Consider the following 21238-nt stretch of genomic DNA (forward strand, 5'->3'; position numbering starts at 1 on the left):
CAGAGGGGTATCACCTCTGCTGAACCCACCCCAAATTACAGGTATACGAGCAAAATAAATAAGTGTACTTTTTAAGGCACTAAATTTGTTACACAGCAATAGATTACCAGAATACTGTGTAACTTGCTTCCACCAAGAACAAGTCTTGTGAGGTAAACTTGATTAAGAATTGATCAAGAATGGCTGTATAATTATGTATACAAATATCATGTATAGCTAGTCATCTGTATATAATACTAAGTGGGTTCTGGTATAATATCCAGTCACTCCTTACGAAAGGGATCACTGCAGCTCTGGAAGCACTTCTGTTGGACTCCTTATTCCTTATCACCAAGGTACTGTGGCTGTTCTACCTGAAATCCCATGCCACCTGTTTCTCCACTAGTCCTTATCAAAGCAGCCACCTCCAGGTCCCAGAAACATTAATGCCAACAGCAAAGAATTCTTAGCCTTTGATCTGGAACTGTTCTAAGTCCAGACTCTAAATAACATAGTTCTTACTAACAGCATGGCCAGGGACATTTGCTACTAAGATGGTTTGAAGTTGCCTCTGCCGGTTTTTTGGTTTTTTGTTTTTTTCACTCAAGAAAAGCATTCTCTCCGTGTGGCCCTTCTGCTCTCTCTGATTTCATGTCATCATTTTCTATATCTTTACTTGCATTATAACATTGTCTCCAGGTCATGGACATGGATGAATTTTTATATTTTTTTATGCATGCAGTGTCTTAGGTCTGTTTCCCTAGGAGCAGACCCTGAAACAGGATTTGAGTGCATAATTCATTGGGAGAGTACTCTTAGGAGAAAGGCAATAAAGGAAGCAGGATAGGGCAGGGAAGGTAGCTGATAAGATGTGGTCTTATTTGGAGCTTCAGCCTGATCTTATGGAGAGCTGTGGAGCATGAATTGTACCATAGAGTTGATCCCACCTTGAGGCAAAAGGGCCAGGATTTAGCAGCCGTCACTCACAGTAGTAAGAAGGATCCAGTAAAGGAAATTTGGGAGGGGTACCAGCAGTTTACTACATACAACGAATATTTATTGAGCACTATATAGCAAGGATGAATGCTTCCCTGGTAAGATCTATCTGATCAGCTGTCTGACCTTCCCTAAGCATCAAAAGACCTTTCTCTGAACTGTTTGAAACATCAACATATTTTAGTATGCCAAAGGTCTTCTTATGCTTTTAGTATACATGAAATGAAGTAATTCCCTGATTACATGTGTCAGGATCTCACCTAACAGGTAAGGTACTATATTGCCTGTGAAAAAGGCTGATCCTGAAACTTTGGAACAATCACAACTGGGAGGGTTCTATGTAGGAATGAAGCTTATTGGGTTGCAGCTCCCATGTGAGGGATAGGTTAACTTACAAACATAAGATCCCAATACTCTTTGGCAGGCTCTAAGGGAAAGTATTTAGGGATCCTGGACCTGGGAATGCAGAATTAGCCCCCTGAGCTATGGCAGAGCCCCTATGGCCCCCATAGACAAGCCTCACAAATATAGGAAGTGACCTTTACATCAGCTCAAGGGACAAAACCCAGTCTTGGGAAGACATAACCAATTTAAAGGCAGAGGACTTGAAATTTCTATTGGATGAGCTGGATGCATGCCCCTTTCCCCAAATTTCTATGATAGAAAACTAAAAGCCTTCTCCTGTACATAGATTAGATGTTATGAAAACAATAATAACATTAAAAGACAACTGGCCTTGCTAAATAGTACACCCATGAAGAATGACTTCAAATTAGAGCTTCCCAAACTAAAGCCATTTTTCCCCAATTTTATTGAGATATGATTAACATACAGCATTGTATAAGTTTAAGGTATACAGCATAATGATTTGACTTCCATACATCATGAAATGATTATCACAATAAATTTAGTGAACATCTATCATCTCATACAGATATAAAATTAAAGAAATAGAAAAATATTTTTCCTTATAATAAGAACTCTTAGGATATACCCTCTTAACAATTTTCATATAACATACAAGAGAGTTTATTATATTAATCATGATGTATATTACATCCCAGCACTTATTTATCTTATACCTGGAAGTTTGTACCTTTTGACCACCTTCATCCAATTCCCCCACCCCACAACCTCCACCTCTGATAACCACAAATCTGATCTCTTTTTCTGTAAGTGTGTTTATTTGTTTGTTTGTTTTTCAAGTATAATTGACCCACAACACTGTTAGCTCCTAGCGTACAACATAGTGCTCAGTATTTCTTTTTTTTTTCTCCAGCTTTATTGGGATAGAATTGACATATAACATCATGTAAGTTTAAGGTGTACAACATGTTGATTTGATACACTTATATTGCAAAATTATTACCACCATAGTATTAGCTAACACCTCCATCCCATCACATAATTACCATTTCTTTTTTTGTTGGTGAGAACATCTAAGATTTCCTCTCTTAGCAACTTTCAAGTATATAACTCAGTATCATTAGCTATAACATAGTGATCAGTATTTCTATACCTTCTAAAATGATCACCATGATGTCTAGTTACCATCTGTCACCATAAAGATATTACATTATTATTGACTGTATTCCCCACACTGTACATTTCATACCTGTGACATTTATTTAGTAACTGGAAGTTTGTCCCTCTTAATCTCCCTCATCTATTTCTTTCATCCTCCCACCCCACACCCGAAGCCATCCTTTTTGATTAAAACTTCTCAGAATTATGGGTAACAGCCTGTATTAGTTTTCTGTGAGTGTTGTAACAAATTACCAAAATCTTGGTGGCATAAAACAACAAGAATTTATTTTCTCACAGTTCTGGGTTTCAGCAGGGCTGCATTCCCTCTGGAGACTTCAGGGGAGAATGCTTCCTTGACTGTTCTAGATTCTGCTGGCTGTTGGCATTCCTTGTCCTCCGTGGCTTGTGACCACATCACTCCAATCTTTGTCATCACATTGCCTTCTCCTCTGTGTTGTCTTCTTCTGTGCGTATCTCTCTTATAAGAACACTTGTCGGGCTTCCCTGGTAGCGCAGTGGTTAAAAATCCACCTGCCAATGCAGGATGCAGGGGACACGGGTCCGAACACTGGTCCGGGAAGATCCCACATGCCGTGGAGCAACTAAGGCCATGAGCCACAACTACTGAGCCTGCGCTCTAGAGCCCGTGAGCCACAACTACTGAAGCCCACATGCCACAACTACTGAAGCCCATGCGCCTAGAGCCAATGCTCTGCAACAAGAGAAGCCACCACAATGAGAAGCCTGCGCACCACAACAAAGAGTAGCCCCTGCTCCACTGCAACTAAAGAAAGCCCGCACAGCAAGGAAGACCCAACGCAGCAAAAAGTAAATAAATAAATAAATAAAAATAAAGTTCCCTTAAAAAAAAAAGAACACTTGTCATTAGACTTAGGGCCCACCTGGGTAATCTAGGATGACCTCTTCATCTCAAGATCCTTAATTAATTTTATCTACAAAGACCCTTTTCCAATTATGGTAACATTCACGGGTTCTTGGGTAAGGATGTGGACTGATCTTTTGCGGTACCACTGTTCAGCCCACTACACAACCCTATACATGAAGTCAACTCATTCAATTTATTCATTTATGCAACTAATACTCATTGAATGGCTACTATGTACCAGAGATTGACCTAGGCTCTGGGAAGGCAGCAGTGAAAAAGCATATGAAAGAAAATCCCTGCTCTTCCTCACGTCCATTAGAATGGCTACTATCAAACAAATAAACAAACAAACAAAATCCAGAATAACAAATGGCAAGAATGTGGAGAAATTGGAATCACCGTGCACTGTTAGTGGGAGTGTAAAATTGTACAGCCACTGTGGTAAATGGTTTGGCAGTTCCTGGAAACATTAAAAATAGAATTACCATATGATCCAGCAATATCACTTGTGTATATATATATATATCCAAAATAATTGAAAGCAGGCTCTTGAAAAGATATTTGCATACCCATGTTCATTGCAACATTATTCACATTAGCCAAGAGGTGGAAGCAGCCCAAGCATCTATCAATGGATGAATGGATGAACAAAATGTGGTAAATAGATACAATAGAATAGTATTCAGCCTTAAAAAGAAAAGAAATTTTGACACATGCTATAACATGGATGAACCTTAGAAACATTATGCTAAGTGAACAAAAAGATAAATACTCTATGATTCTACTTACATGAGGTAACTGGGAGGAGGGGAAAGTGGGCAGTGGTTGTTTAATGGATATAGAGTTTGAGTTTTGCAAGATGAAAAAGTTCTGGACATCAGTTGTACAACAATGTGAATATGCTTAACACTACTGAACTGTGCACTTACAGATGGTTAAGATGGTAAATTTTATTATATGTGCTTTTTTTAACCACAACAATTTAAAAATTGTGTTAAAAAATCCCTGCCTTCATAGAACTAATTAGGCATACACACACACACACACACACACACACACACACACACACACATATTTTTTTTTTTTTGGTGCACCACTCGGCTTGAGGGATCTGAGTTCCCTAACCAGGGATTGAACCCCAGCCCTGACAGTGAAAGTGCCGAGTCCTAACCACTGGAACACCAGGGAATTTCCTCTTCTGACTTCTTACACTATAGATTAGTTTTGCCAGTTTTTTACTTTATGTAAATGGAATGCTACAGTATGGACGCTTTTGTGACTGGCTTTCACTTAGCATTATGTTTGTGAGATTCATCCATATTGTTGTATCTAGTAGGTCATTTATTTTCATTTATCTACTATGAACAGTCTAGGAATCTAGCACAGGTCACTTGGTGAACATACGTACACCTTTCTGTTGGGTATATACCAGAGATATACTGATAAATGTTTAACAACCAGCTTGCTAGGGGGAAAAAAAGCTTTCATGTGTAGCATTTGTTGATTCCTACAGTGTAAATACTCCCGTCATGACCTATTTCAAGCTACCAACATGATGTCACTGAATGTGGGGCTAGGAAGGTGGTGCACAGAATCTGCTCCCACAAGCCAGTGGGAATCAGCTCCAGCACTGTGAATGCCTGGGAGGCCTACCAAGAAACAGACAGATGCCAAAACAGAATTAGTTCAAGAGACTTATTAGGAGAAACATCTGTGAAGGATAAAGAGAAAGGAAGCAGGAAAAGGCAGGAAGAGGAATCAGACTGGAATAAAAAACTGACAGCTGTGAAGGAAAGGGGGAAAGCAGGACTGGTTAAGAGGAGTCTCAGACTGCAGTGCAGTTCCAAGAAAGGCTTGTCCAGGCCAAAGGTGAGTGTTGGAGCCAAAGTTTCCTGTTGGAGTGGCCCTGAATTTCACAGGAAGAGGCCTACATTAGCACAAATGTGGTGGTGGAGCCAGATTGGCGGCCGTTGGGCTGCTAGTCAGTTACACTCCACACAGCAGGAGATCTGACCATTGTATTTTCATGATCTCCACAACTGACAATATTCCTTCGTGCCACCTCCCTGGAGATGAGTGGGATGGCTTCTCAATCAGTGTCTTCTCTACACTTACTTTTCACAAGTTAGATGCACAACCCTGACTTGGCTGACTTGTTTGGAAGCTGGACTGGCCACTTTAGACTGAATAAGCCCCAGGTTTCTTGGGTAATTCACTGAAAGAGAGGGATTCTAGAAGAAGACATTCTAGGATTTCCTCCTAATAAGGGCAGATAAGTGTTCTAGTTATTAATTAAAGTAATAGGAGTTGACCATACTATATTCCTAACGGATGGTTTGTACCTTACTGATTACTTAAGGAAAGAATAGAAAAATGGAGTAACTAGTCAGAAATAGAAGCTGGAAAAGACCTTATAATCCAAGTTATAGTTAGCTATTGAACTAAAAGCAATGTGGTACTTTTAAAAAATGTCCACAAATTCTTTGATACTCCCTTTATCTTTATAAGTTGAAGTTTAATTCCTCTCCTAGAATGTAGGCCAGGTTTTAGTGACTCACTTCTAACAAATAGAATGTGGTAGAATGCAACCATACAAAGGATAGTCAGTCTCTCTCTCTCTCTCCCCACCATCCCACTTCTTTTCCTCTCTCTTCACTTGCTTTGGAAAAAGCCAGTCATCATATCATGAGGCCACTCAAACAGCCTGTGGAGAGGCCCAGGTGGTGAGGAACTGAGGCCTCCCATCAAGAGCCAGCACAAACTTGCCAGATACCTGTGTGAGCCAACATGGAAGTGGATCTTTTAGTCCCCATCAAGTCTTCAGATGATGGAAGCCCTGGCCAACATCTTAACTGACCTCTTGAAAGACCCTAAACCAGGATTGCCTAGTCAAGCTGCCCTCAAATTTCTGACCCACAGGAACCATGAGGATAGTAAATTGTTCTTGTAAGCCACTGAATTTGGGGGTAATTTATCTCATGGCAATAAATAACTTATACAGGCAACAAGAGTTTGGAAGTCCCCCTGCATACAACCAATGCCATAACAGAAGATATTAGCATTGAGACAACATGGCAAATCCATGGAAGATGTCCATTTCCTCATTTCCTGCTTTGGCTCAGAGAGAAGCCGTCTCCTCTCCGAGCTGACTCCCATCAAAGTCCACTGTCCTGGTGCCACTAGAAACACCATCTCTATTTCTAGAGCTCGCCCAAGGCCATAATACAGATTATTGCCAGGGTTGTGATCAAGGCCTCTGTTGCCTATGCAGGGGTCCAAGTTTCATGTTGCTGCTAAGCCACTGGCACCAGCTCCCATCATCTGAGAAGCCACTGGCAGTAATGCAGAATTCCTAACAGCGAAGTGGTTCTTGCATTCACTTGTACTGTGACTGTGGCAGGAACCCCAAGGTGGGTGAGGAGCTGCAGGTAACCCTGTATACAGAGCCAGCTGACCAAAAGCCTGGCCTGTGACTAGAGGTATTGCCCAGATTGCAGTGTTTACCAAGTTAAACAGGCTAAAGCCAGATCAGCATATAAAAAGTGGCTCAAGGAACAGGGAGAGTTTAGCTATGAACCCCAGCAAGTCAGGGCCAAGGGTATGGATTATGGACAAGATTCAAAGAAGACAGAAAAAAAGCAGACCTGCAGGATGTCCATGGGGCAGCTTTGAAGCCTCTGCCTAAGGCCATGGTCTGGGCTTCCCCACCTGCAGGGCTGGCTTGAAACCATCAGGGCCCTTCTTCCATATACATTTCAAGGGAGTCTAAAGGTTTTTTTTCATGTGGGAAAAACTCCCCACAGAGTTGCCTGGGTTCAGACTTTGTCTCATGCTGGCAAGGAAGCTTGAACATTTTATATTAACTTAGGTTCCCTCAGAAGAAAGCCCTGAGGCGAGTATTCAAGGTTACTGTGGGAGGTAATCCTAGGAAGCTGGTAGGGGAGTGGGGAAGTGAGACATGGAAGGGAAGGGAAGTCAACACAGGGTGCTTTACCAAACCAGTTTCTGGTTTCAAGGGAAACTCTGGGAAATGGTGTAGGACACAAACCCCAGGGAGGCAACAGGACTGGCGTATTTGGGGGTATTTATACACCAACTCCAGTCAGCCATTGTTGAGAGCTGCTAGGGGAAGAGGTGTCAATTACTGTGGTGACCAAAACAGAGTTGCAGATATTGGTCGATCAATCTTTTTTTGTTTATTGGTCATTTAGGTGAATTGTGCGTTCATATACTTTTTGAATTGTGCGTTCATATCCTTTGCCCATTTTTCTATTGGTTTATAGTTTTATTATTGATTGATATATTTAGATACTAATCTTTTCTTCATTATATGTGTGACAAATACCATTTTCTAGATTTTTGTTCAAATTTTCACTTTCTTTATGGTATCACTCAATAAAGAGTCCTTATTTTTAGTGTAGATTAATTTATCAATTTTTATAGTCTGTGCTTTTTGAGTCTTGTTTAAGAAATCCTTTCCTGGGTCTTCCCTGGTGGTCCAGTGGTTAAGACTCTGCGGTCCCAATGCAGGCGGCCCAGGTTCAGTCCCTGGTCAGGAAACTAGATCCCGCATGCCGCAACTAAAGATCTTGCATGCCGCAACTATGACCCAACACAGCCAAATAAATAAATAAATATATATTTTTAAAATCCTTTCCTTTCTTGAAGTTACAAAGATGATAATTTGCCAGGCATTTTTTGCTTTTTACAGATAGTCTTTAACATACCTGGAAAGTATTTATATGATGATGCAATATTTAATTTTTAGAGATTCAATATTTAATTTTTATCATGGAAAACATCAAACATACACAAAAATGGAATAGTACGATGAACCCAGTACCCAGCCTCAACAATTATTAACTTGTTTTAGTTGATCACTGCTGTGCAGCAGATTATGCCCCAAACTAGCAAATTAAACCAATAATAAACATTTTTATCTCACACAATTTCTGTGGGTCAGGGTTTCAGGAGTGACTTAACTGGGTGGTTCTGGCTCGGGCTCTGTCATGAGGCTGCAAATGGTTGGCCTGGGCTACAGTCATCTGAAGCCTTAACTGAGGCTAAAGGATCTATTTCAAGGTGGCTCATACCTATGGCTGGTAAGGTGTTAGCAGGAGGCACCAGTTTCTTGTGGCCTGGGCCTCTCCTAGAGCTGCTGGTGTGTCATCATGGCATGGTGGCTGGCTTCCCCCAGAATGAATGATCCGAGAGACAGCAAGGTGGAAGTTGCAATGCTTTTATAATGTAGTCTTGGAAGACATACAAGATCACTTCTACTACATTGTATTCATTAGAAATGAGTCACTAAGTCCCATCCACATCCAAGGTGGGGGGTGGGAGGGGTTAGGTTCTACATTTTGAAGAGAGGAATATCGAAAAGTTACTGGACATTTTTAAAACCAGCACATAACTCATGGTTAATCTTGTTTCAGCTATGCCTTTATCCACTTTCCTTTACCAACTGGATTATTATGAAGAAAATCCCAGGTATCATATCATTTCATGTATAAGGACCTTAGTATGATTTTCTGAAAGGTAAGTCCAGAAGAATCATAATGACTATACCATTATCTCACAAAAAGTTAACAATATGACAATAATTGCTTAGTATCACCCAACAGCCAGTTAGCATTTCAAACTTCCCTGATTTAGGGACTTCCCTGGTGGTGTGATGGTTAAGAATCCATCTGCCAATGCAGGGGACACGAGTTCAAGCCCTGGTCGGGGAAGATCCTATATGCCGTGGAGCAGCTAAGCCCGTGCACCACAATTACTAAGCCTCCGCTCTAGAGCCCATGAGCCACAACTACTGAGCCCGCGTGCTGCAACTACTGAAGCCTGCGTGCCTAGAGCACGTACTCTGCAACAGGAGAAGCCACCACAATGAGAAGCCCGCGCACCCCAACAGAGAGTAGCCCCTGCTCGCCGCAACTAGAGAAAGCCCACACACAGCAATGAAGACCCAATGCAGCCAAAAATTAATTAATTAATTAATTAAAAGAAACTTCCCTGATTTATTTTGCCCTTCTCCCCTGCCCTTCTCCCTTTACACAGTTTGTATCAGACACCTCTGTGCATAACTCCAGATCCTCTGGGGATCACCTGTCTCTTAATTCAGCAGTTGTTGCCTAGATCAGTTCTGCACAGCCCTGCACAGTTCAACACACAGGTGCAGCCTGGAACCTGCTCCTGGCTTCTCTTTAATGCTGCAGTGTGGGCTACTGTGGAAATCTGCTTGGCACCCAGGCATGCACAACCCAGAAGTGCCAAGGACTTAACACTCTTTGAGGTAAACTTTGACCAATGGAGAATGAGAACCAATGAACAACTGTTTCCCTTTCATCCCCAGAGCAACAGTCCTAAGACACAGTACATGCAGCCTCTTAGGAGGTCTACAGGATTAAGGAATCACCTTTAGTGGTGGCCATCTTGATCATGCTTTCTTGTGTTGGATTTCCCTGTTTCCTTGTTTCACTTAGCATCCCTCACTCCTGCTCCCTGAGGTCACACTGCTAAATAAAGTGTGTTGGCACAGACAGAGGAATGGATAAAGAAGATATGGTACATATATACAATGGAATATTACTCAGCCATAAAAAAGAATGAAATAATGCCATTTGCAGAAACATGGATGGACCTAGAGATTGTCATACTGAGTGAAGTAAGTCAGAGAAGGACAAATATATGATATCCCTTATATGTGGAATCTAAAAAAATGTTACAAATGAACTTATTTACAAAATAGAAATAGAGTCACAGATGTAAGAAAAAAACTTATGGTTACCAGGGGGGAATGGAGGGTGGGAGGGATAAATTGGGAGATTGGGATTGACATATACACTGTACTATATATAAAATAGATAACTAATAAGGACCTACTGTTTGGCACAGGGAACTCTACTCAATACTCTGTAATGACCTATATGGTAAAAGAATCTAAAAAAGAGTGGATATATATATGTATAACTGATTCACTTTGCTGTACAGCAGAAACTAACACAATGTTTTAAATCAACTATACTCAAATAAAAAGAATTTTTTAAAATAAATTTAGTTAGTTAGTTTTGGCTACATTGGGTCTCCGTTTCTGCATGCAGGATTTCTCTCGTTGCGGTGAGCAGGGGCCACTCCCCGTTGCAGTGCACGGGCTTTTCATTACAGTGGCTTCTCTTGTGAAGCACGGGCTCTAGGCATGCAGGCTTCAGTAGTTGCAGCACGTGGGCTCACAAGTTGTGGCTCATGGGCTCTAGAGTGCAGGCTCAGTAGTTGTGGCACATGGGCTTAGCTGCTCCACAGCATGTGGGATCTTCCTGGACCAGGGCTCGAACCCGTGTCCCCCGCATTGGCAGGTGGATTCTTAACCACTGCACCACCAGAGAAGTCCCTCCAATAAAACTTAAAAAAAAAATTGAAGCAGAAAGAGGGACGCACACAAAGGGACCCATGACTGAGACAGAAGAGCTGGTTCCTTCCAGTTGTGGTCGAAGAAAGTCGCCTGCCATATCAGTAAACAAAGGATGTTGCATCCATCTAGCCATCAGCCACTAAAGCCACCCTGAATGTTCACCCTGAGGGGATTCAGTATGGAAAAAAACAGGATACTGGCCCTAGATAGTTAAGGTGCATATCAAAGGAATGATTTCAATGAGCCCAGACTCTTGCATGTTCCCATACAAAGTGTTAAATTCATTAACTCGAGATATCTGGTTTTCTTTAATTAACAGTAAACTATTGATGCTGACTACCTGGTTTTTCTTACAAAAACTCCTATAATCCTGGCTCCTCACTTACCTCTTTGGAAACATCCCTCAGAGCTGAGAGGCTGCCTCCCAGGCTTAGGTCCTCAGTGTGTCTGCTGAAGAAAACATAATTCACAGCTTTAAAAAAAAAAATCTATGTGTTTGCACATAGATTTTTTTTTAATTATTTAATTAATTAATTTTTGGCTGCATTGGATCTTTGTTGCTGCATGCGGGCTTTCTCTAGTTGTGGCAAGACGAGGCTACTCTTCCTTGAGGTGTGCAGGCTTCTCATTGCAGTGGCTTCTCTTGTTGTGGAGCACCAGCTCTAGGCATGCGGGCTCAGTAGTTGTGGCACTCAGGCTCAGTAGTTGTGGCTCGGGGACTCTAGAGCACAGACTCTGTAGTTGTGGTGCACAGGCTTAGTTGCTCCGCAGCATGTGGGATCTTCCCGGACCAGGGCTCAGACCCTTGTACTCTGTATTGGCAGGCGGATTCTTAACCATTGCACCACCGGGGAAGTCCCGCACATAGCTTTTTTAAAAATCAGGTTATGCTTTCTGGGGGACCCAGACTAAGACATAATTGGTTCCAAATAAGGTCCACCCTTTGCATTTGACTGGTCTGACTTTTAGCTCTCTAATCTACAGGTTTCATGCCCTTCCATTTCTTATCTCTTGAACTTATTTGGTTATCGTAATAAATCATATTGTTTGTTCTGATGAGTTTACCACATTCTAGATTTTGCTGATCTCTCTTGCTATGGTGTTGTTTATCATGTTCCTCTGTTTCTTATGCTTCCTAAACTGATAGTTAGATCTAGAAGCTTGATCAGATCAGATGCTGGTTTCATTTTTTGGCAAGAATACTTCATGGGTAGTATTACATACTTCCTGTTTTATCACATCAGTAGACATAACGTCTGTTTGTCTCTTTTTGTGATTTTAAGATTAATCAGTAAATTCTTTTCTCCCCCCGCCCCAACACTGCATAGCATGTGGGATCTTAGTTCCCCGACCAGGAATCAAACCCGCATCCCCAGCATTGGGAGCTCGGAGTCTTAACAGCTGGACCGCCATGGAAGTCCCAATCAGTACATTCAAGGGTAGTCACTCTAATCCATCCATTATAAACTCCCCACCAGTCTTTCACCTAATGATTTTAACAGCCAAAATGAATCATGCCATAGAACTGTACTGTCCAATACAATAGCAACTAGCTACATGTGGCTATTTAAATTGAATGAAAACTGAATAAAATTAAAACTTCAGTTCCTTAGTCACACTAGCCCCATTTTAAGTGCTCAGTAGCTACAGAGGCTACTGTATTGAACAATGCAAATATAGAGTATTTCCATCATCCAGAAAGCTATATTAGACAGAACTAGCCTAGAGTCATTATTTCATTTTAATTATAATATATATAATTTCTAATATTTCATTCTATCATCCTTTATGCATTTGTTAACTGTGACTGTTCTATAAAGAATAATATTCCTCCATCAACTATTTAGTTATTCTGAGGTATAGTTTGTACAGTAGAAGTATGATAAGTGCTTATGAGCCTTTGTTTACCAGTATTCAGACCAATGAAATAATTCCCTGGCATCCTCCAAAGCTGATCAAAGCATTTTGTTGTTCTATTGTTTTGAATATCATTATGAACTCATGTGCAACATGTTTGATGTCTTTCAGTTCATTATAATCACTCTTCTTTTTGATTCTCAAATTGTCCCATATAGTAAGTCAGCTCCTACAGTAGTATTTAAAGTCTGCCCCCCCCGCACCCCCCATCCCTACCCCAAGCCAAGCGAGGCTTGTGGGATCTTGGTTCCCTAACCAGGGATTGAACCCAGGCCACGGCAGTGAAAGTGCACCGAGTCCCAACCACTGGACCACCAGGGAATTCCCTAAAGGTTTTACATTTCTAATGCAAGATGTTTCAGGTCATCTTGTACATTTTCTGCCCTAGACATGGAATCATTTTTTCAAATAGTCCTGGTCCCTTTTAGAGAAAAACAGTATTTAGAGATCACAATCTAGGGGCTAGGGGTACTCATTCCTAGAGACATGGCTGTTTTTGTTTTTAGTGTACAGAGCTAGAAAAATTTTGTTTGTTTTTTTAAAGAAAATTCATCTTAAGTTCATGTCGATTTCCAAGTTCAAATTTAGGGCAACAAGGTTTCACAAAATTTTGATTCTATGTTTGTATCTCTGAAAAGAGATACAGGAGAAATTCTGTTCTGAGAATCTTGATTCCTAATGTTATCAACACAAGTACTCATTTTCTTTGTCCTATAATACCTATAATAATTTCTGATTGAGCTGTGTCCATAATGTACTGATTGTTAAATATCTTGAATATCACTCTTACCTTATGACCTTCAAATTCTGTGAGTTAATTATTCTCTCCCTGAATTTCCTCATTTGGGGGGAACTGCTATTTTCCTACCCGTGATTTAGTAAACCTGTCAGCCAAGGAACTTGGCCTCCCCTTCTATAGGAGTGGAAAAGAATCCCAGGTCATGAGGGAGTTAACACCACATGTGTGAACTTTGGCCAGTGTAAGAAAAGAGACAGGAGAGAACCAGGAAATAATCTTTCTTTTTCACCCCTCACTGGAACATTCCAAGACATGGCGGGTTTGCATAACTTTTAAAGAAGACTCCTGTGTAACTAAGCAACCAGGTATGTTTTCTTGACGCTTTGGTGAGCCCAGCAATAGACCACCTTGCATTTGCTTTCTTTCCTTCCCCTATTTCTATCTTTTGTTGCTCTGGGATTGTACCTCCCATTAAGGCCCCACTATGAAACCTTTGCCTCCTGCTCTGTTCCTTAGGGAATCCAGGCAAAGACAATTTCCCAGGATCTTTTCCTTTAGAACAGTGAAGAGCAGTGCTGGGAATTTAGGTTTTTAATAAGCACCCAATTGAGTCTTACGATCAGGCAAGTATGGCTGACAATACCTTAAATCATCCTAAAGCCTCAGATCTCACATCAACAGGAAATGACCTGCTAAAGCTGTACAGAATTCAGAAGGGGATCCATTCCAGAAACCTTTTAGATATGGCCATGGAGGACAGCACAGAGAGTAACCAGGAGGCAGTGAGATGGACTGACCAAGGAACATTGTCAGCTGTCAAAGCAAAGAACACTTGTATCAATTGTAGGTAGTCATTTATTTGGGAGGTAAAGGAGAATACTGGTAGAAGTGTAAGGAAGTGACACAGGAAAAGTAAGAGAACAAATATAGGGTGTATTATAATGCCAGTTACCATTGTGTACAATTAGATCTTAATCCCACGGTAAACTCTGGGAGCCACTGTAGGACATGCACCACAGTGTTTTTCCACTACAAAGAGTAAGGGAGCTGAAGTGTTTGTACATCAACTCCTGTCATCCATTGGTTGAGAGCAGCTCCCAGGAAGGGAAAAACATTAATTCCTCTGTACTTCTGGCCTGCTGTTTAGGTGACAAAATAGGGAACAATCAGAGAAAGCCCTTATTCAGAGAAGCACACATACTGGCAGCTGGAAGTCAGGCCAGTATGCACTAAAGTGGTAAGGACAAGGGACTTTGGGAAAGGCAATGACAGCATCTGCTGCAAGAAGTGAAAGAGTTTCTCTTCAATCGTGAGCTAACTGCATTATCTTAGATGGGGGCATTTAAAAAGTTGTAGGCATGTGTATGTGAGTTCTAAAGGGAACAGCAGACAATATCTGATTCTGCTTTTCAGAATCGCCCTTCTCCCATTGCATATGATTCTGGTGGGGCTGTCACTCAAAAGGCTTATCTCCTTTGTCACATGGCATACAAATGACCCAAGTAGGCCAATCATGCTAAATCATTGTAGTAGACACTGTTGGCACCGCAGTTAGATTCCCTTTACTGATCAGGGCACCCATCCTTCAGTTCAGGTGAATGTTGCTGACAGCTGCACTTTTCTTCAGAGAATTGCCTGCAGCAGGAGAGGGCCGATTTGCACACCACAGCCCCCCCCACCCTCATCCCCATTCCACATCTAAAGATAAGGAGACCCAAGGGAAGAGAGGAGAGACAATTCTGCATAATGATTTATGCTTCAGCGCTCCCCAAGAGATCAGGTTAGACTGCAGCTGGACCCTCACCTTTGCGTAGTCTCTTCCCTGGCCCTATTCTGTTTCCCTCACTCCCTTATAAGATTTTCCTGAGAGCACTCTTCAATCAATCGGGTGCAGCTGAATCCCTGGCTCAGGCTCTGCTCCTAGGATACCCAACCAAAAACCCATTCAGTGAGATACAATGATGGATTGGCCCAGGGGAAGACACAGGCCTGGCATTGCTAGAGTCTTTGAGCACGTCTTTGGGCACATTGATATGGACTCCGGGAAATCTGTCTGTCTTTAAAGTTATGAGCTACATTTAAGAACATTGTGGTAGATATATGTTTACTCCCTAACATATATTTCACTCTTCCTCATCAAGGATGAGGGAAACCTAGGGCTGCTGGAGGCCATAATGAGGAACCTGAGTATAAAGCCAGCACAGCAGAAGGCAGGATACTGTGGAGGGAGTGAAATGAGTCCTAGTTGATGTTGTTGGAGCTCTTAGTTCAAGCTCCACTTAGAGAGTCTTACTTTAGATTACACCTCTTTGATTACACAGGCTAATCAGTTCCCTTCTTTGTTTAAACCAGTTTGGGCTGGATTTTATAACACTTACAATCAAAACAGTTATGACAAATACAACGAGGGCAGCCCTCAGCTGCAGGAAAATATATTGCTGCCATGTAAAGAGACCCTTGGTGACAACGAAACCTACTCATAAGAAAGAAAGAATTCAAACTAAGAGATGGAGAGAAGGAGAGCAAGCAATTGCTATGGGCAATGTCTAAGCACCATAATGCTGCCATTCCTGAAATATGTTGCTCCTTTGGGTTCTCAATTATTTGAACACAAAAATTCCCCACTCTTTTCCTTAAAGGAGTACGAGTTAAGCTTTATTACTTTCAAAGGAAAGAGTTCTAACACAATACCCTTTTCTCATTTTTCCTTTGAGCCGTTTTATTTTTTCCTTACTGATTTGAAGGCTTTCTGTATATATTCTGGACTTGATCTTTTGTCCATTGTTTGCTGTAAATAATATCTTTTACTTTGTTTATGCTATTTCTCATTATTGAGAAGGTTATGGTTTTATGGAGCTTAAATCAACAAGCTTCACCTTTATCATCTTTGGATTATTGGACATGGTTCTTTGGTTGAAAGTGATGCAAGCCCAACTCAATCTAGTTCTGATAAAAAGACAATTTATTGGCTAACAAAATTGGGAATTCTAGAGGTATTTAGTCCTAAGCCACAACTAGAATCATAACTCCAACCATGTCATTAGGACCATTTCTCTCTTGGTCTATCAGTTCCCTGGGCTTCTTTCCCACTGAAGCTTCCTTCATCTTTTGGGAAACATGGCCCATATTATTACACTTCCTGGTTCCAAAGGAAGGGAGAAGGACTCTCCTGATGGATTGGGCATAGGAATTCCAGGAGAACCTGCTTGCTATTATGGGCACCCTGACCAGTATGTATTATATATCTATTCCTGTGTCTGGTGGCTGGTTCAGTCATTTCAGACTACTCAGAATGTGCTCCACATGGACTGAAAGAGTTTGGTTATGGAAGAACTGGAGGAGGGAAAACCTGGTAAGCATATGATAGCTACCATACTCACCTCCATCTTTTGTGTCTTGTTTATGGAAACCTTCCTTTTCCCAAATTATATTTGTATATATTTTATATATATGTATGTTTATATATTTTTTAATTTGCTCATTTTTTTACTTTTAAAAAATTGTTTTTTTAATTTCAGATCTGTATTCCATCCAAATGTATTTTTATTTATGGCATGAGGTAGATATCTAACTTAATTTTTTTCCCATATGTAAAACCTATTGTCCTAAAACCATATGTTGAATAGTCTATCTTTTCCCCACCAGTTGTAAATGTCACATTCATTACAAACTAGATTCTACATTTATATAGTTCTGTTACTTGACTATGTATTGCTCCATTGACCTGGTTTTCTATCCCTGTAATAATTCCATGTTGTTTAAATGAGTTAACTTCATTGAGAAGCCCTGCTTTTCACCTGCCCCTAAACTTCTGGCAGGCATATTTTGGGCTCTGGTTCTCTTTGATCCTATCTCCATTAATCTGATTCTTTCAATTTTTCTTTATTCAATAATTTAAAATTTCATTTAGGGAATTCCCTGGCAGTCCGGTGGTTAAGATTCTGCGTGCTTTCACTGTACAGGGCACGGGTTCAATCCCTGGAAGGGGAACTAAAAACAAAACAAAAAAAGACAAGAAAAGAGAAAGAGAGAAGGAAAGAACAGACAAACAACAGGCCCACTGACTTGACTGTTTTGTCAGTTGCTGAGAGCTCCTGAGAGAAGTATGTTAAAATGGCTCACCTGAGAGAAGTATGTTAAAATGGCTCACCATGATTGAGCACATATCTATTTCGCTTTCAAGTCCTATCAATCTAGCTTTTTTTTTTTTTTTAAACATGGACTAAGCTTTTTTTTTTTTTCAGATGTTGGGGGTAGGAGTTTATTAATTAATTAATTAATTTTTGCTGTGTTGGGTCTTCGTTTCTGTGCGAGGGCTTTCTCTAGTTGTGGCAAGTGGGGGCCACTCTTCATTGCGGTGCGCGGGCCTCTCACTATCGCGGCCTCTCTTGTTGCGGAGCACAGGCTCCAGACGTGCAGGCTCAGTAGTTGTGGCTCACGGGCCTTGTTGTTCCGCGGCATGCAGGATCCTCCCAGACCAGGGCTCGAACCCGTGTCCCCTGCATCGGCAGGTGGACTCTCAACCACTGCGCCACCAGGGAAGCCCCCCAACCTAGCTTTTAACATTGAGGACCATGTTATTAGGTGCCCACAAATTTATGATTATTATATCTTCCTGGCAAATTGCACATTTTGCCATTATGAAAAAATCTCTATTTCTAGATATTCTGTTTGCCTTAAAGTTTATTTTGTCTGATATGAATATAGCTACAGTAGCTTTCTTTTGGTTAACATTTGCATGGTATGTATTTCCCATCCTTTTTTATTCAAATTTTCTCAGTCTTTCCTTGTTTTCTTGACCTTTCTCTGTGAAGAGTACTGACTAAATATTTTGTAGAATATTTTGTCCTTTAATTTGGGCTTGTCTGATGTTTTCCTCATGACTTGACTGTGGTTATAGGATTTGGGGATAAAAAACACAGTGGTAAAGTAACCTTCTTATCACATCATATCAGAGACACATACCAACACAACTTATTACTGATGATATTAACCTTGATCACCTGGTCAAGGTGGTGTTCTCCATTGTAAAGTTACTATTTTTCCCCCTTCCATGTTCTATCATTTGGAAGTAAGTCACCAAGTCCAGCCCACGCTCAAAGGGGACAGTGAAAGGAATTAAACTCTACCTTCTGCAAAGGGAGAAGCATGTCTATGTGTATTATTTGAAATTATTCCTTAAAGGAGATTTATCCCATCTCCCCCATTTGTTTATGTATTCAATCACTTTATTGATTTAAGGATCAATAAATATATATATCAAGTATATTTATTTTATACTCTGTGTTATAATTCAATATTACATTATTTATTTTGTTTCCCAATTTGTTTCAGGTTTGGCCATTAGGAACTCCTCCAAGTTGGCTCTGGTATCCCTTTGACTTGCCCCATATTTTGTTGTTGTTGTTGTTGTAGTTTCTGAGCAATTTCTTTATTTCTGGTTCTATAAAATTCTCTAGGATCATTTTGTAGTTTCTTGACCCCAGACCTAAACTCAGTCCATTTCTCCAAGGAATTCTGGTTCCTTTGATTGGAGAATGATATTAGAAACCAAGATCTCAGCACTGGGTGTACTTGTTTCTATTGTAGTGTCAGTGCTCCCAGGATTTCTCAGTAGAAAGGGGAAATATACATACGTATACTAACCCATGTAGACATGCATTTATTTCTAAAGTTATTTCTGTATCTATTCATCTGTATATGTGTTAAGCTAAACATGAGTTCATATATATTTTTTTTAATTTTTATTTATTTATTTTATATTTATTTTTGGCTGTGTTGGGTCTCGTTTCTGTGTGAGGGCTTTCTCCAGTTGCGGCGAGCGGGGGCCACTCTTCATCGCGGTGCGCGGGCCTCTCACTATCATGGCCTCTCTTGTTGCAGAGCACAGGCTCCAGATGCGCAGGCTCAGTAGTTGTGGCACACGGGCTTAGCTGCTCCGTGGCATGTGGGATCTTCCCGGACAAGGGCTCGAACCCGTGTCCCCTGCATTAGCAGGCGGACCCTCAACCACTGCGCCACCAGGGAAGCCCATGAGTTCATATTGATTGCCTGGGTTTATATTTTTAAATTCATTCATTATGCTGGAATCCTGATGAGAACTTTCCAAGCAGAAGCTTCAATTTTGAGATTTGGATTATATTCTTGAAAGTTTCTTCCCACCATTTTCTTATTTCTCTCTCTGTCTCTCGTCCTTCTCTCTCTCTCTCTCTCTCTCTCTGTTCTATCTCACTATCTTTGCCTCTGTCTCCCTCTGTCTGAATTTAACTGGTATTTCAAGGATGTGCTGGCCAGGTGCCTATTTGCTTATATATCCACTCCCTGCCTGCCCATCTTGTGCTTTCAGGGGACTGACCCTCATAGCTTCTCAAGCTCCCTTGGCCTGTGGGAGGCACTGGCAGGAGACTGGAAGGTGGGAAGAATTTCCTCAAGTTCCTTTTTTCAGTTTGTTTAGGTCTCTGATTTCCATGTTAGCAGCTGTTAGGTGACCTATGGCCATCTGTTCATATACACGTGAACTAGAGTTTTAGGTTTGTGGATGGAGTTTATTGATTGTGGCCTCATAGTAACAAATGAGCAGGGCCCTGGAAATCTCCTAGGGGGACTCCCCCAAAGGTCAATTTCTGTAGGTATTTTTCTCTGGGCTGGCCAGTTTCTCTAGAGAAGGCTCCTCCTATGATCTGCCTGGTAGGGGACAGTGTATGTGTGAGTAGAAGGGAGACGGTGGATAGTGGTAGAATCCGCATGGCTCAGAGCAGGGGATGACTTCACTCAATTTCCCCATATCCACTCCAGCAGCATCACCCTCAACTGTGCCTGATCTCCCTAAGCCAAGAGCTTTGGGATCCAACCTTTCCAGATGGCAAATTCTAGTTTTCTGTCCTGATAGATGAGGACCAAGATTTTCAGCTATGTCCCCCACTCCCACCATGAGATGTGGTATTTCCAATCTCTGAGCCTTTCTGGAGTACTAAAGCACAAATTGGTTTTTCCTCTTGTTGGCTCACCCCAATTTACTTGGCAGAACTGAGAAAACTGAAAGCAATGTTAAAGCAAAATTCTAAAACGAAGAGATTGTGAACATTTATCAAAATTAGATTTAATTCCTTAAGGAAAAAAACAGCAAGTAGAAAAAAAAAAAAGGGCTGGTTTTCCAGTGCTTGAAAAACAGAAGTGTGTATGTGTATAAACAGACACTGAGTTAAGAGTTAATGAAAGGAATTCCAAAGACAGTTTGCTAGGTAAGATTCGAGACCGGTTAACTTTCTACATGGCATTAAAATCCTTGTGTTTAACTATACAACCAGGCTGTAAAATCATAGAATCTGTTGGTTTCTAAAGTTAAACTATAACTATAGTAGACCATAAAACTGTCTGTTCCTTCAATAGCTGTGAATCAATTAGACATCTTGTGGCAATGGATTACATTCCTCAGGACTCTAGTTTCAGCTTTCATTCAAACTGGTCATTTAAGGTGTTTCCTCGAGGTATCAGGAATTGATCAATCATAATTTTGCCTTTTTTTCTGAGCGTGGAATCATTTTCTCTTTCTCTCCTATGTCAGGTAAAAAACATCTAAAATACTATGGGCATCACTAACCCAGTCTTGCCTCAGTGCCTGTTCTTTTTTCCTTGTGGGTTTTGTGTTTGTTTTTGTTGTTTTTTCTAATTTACAGTTATTTTAGTGAGGTTAGGAGAGGAAGCAGGCATTAACACATGAGCTCAATTCCTCCTTTTTTGAACCACACATTGCTTTCTGCTCTCTATCTTCCAGGAGTTTCTTAGA

The sequence above is a fragment of the Grampus griseus genome (assembly GCF_964374135.1).
Source record: "Grampus griseus genome assembly, chromosome: 14".
NCBI lineage: Eukaryota > Metazoa > Chordata > Mammalia > Artiodactyla > Delphinidae > Grampus > Grampus griseus.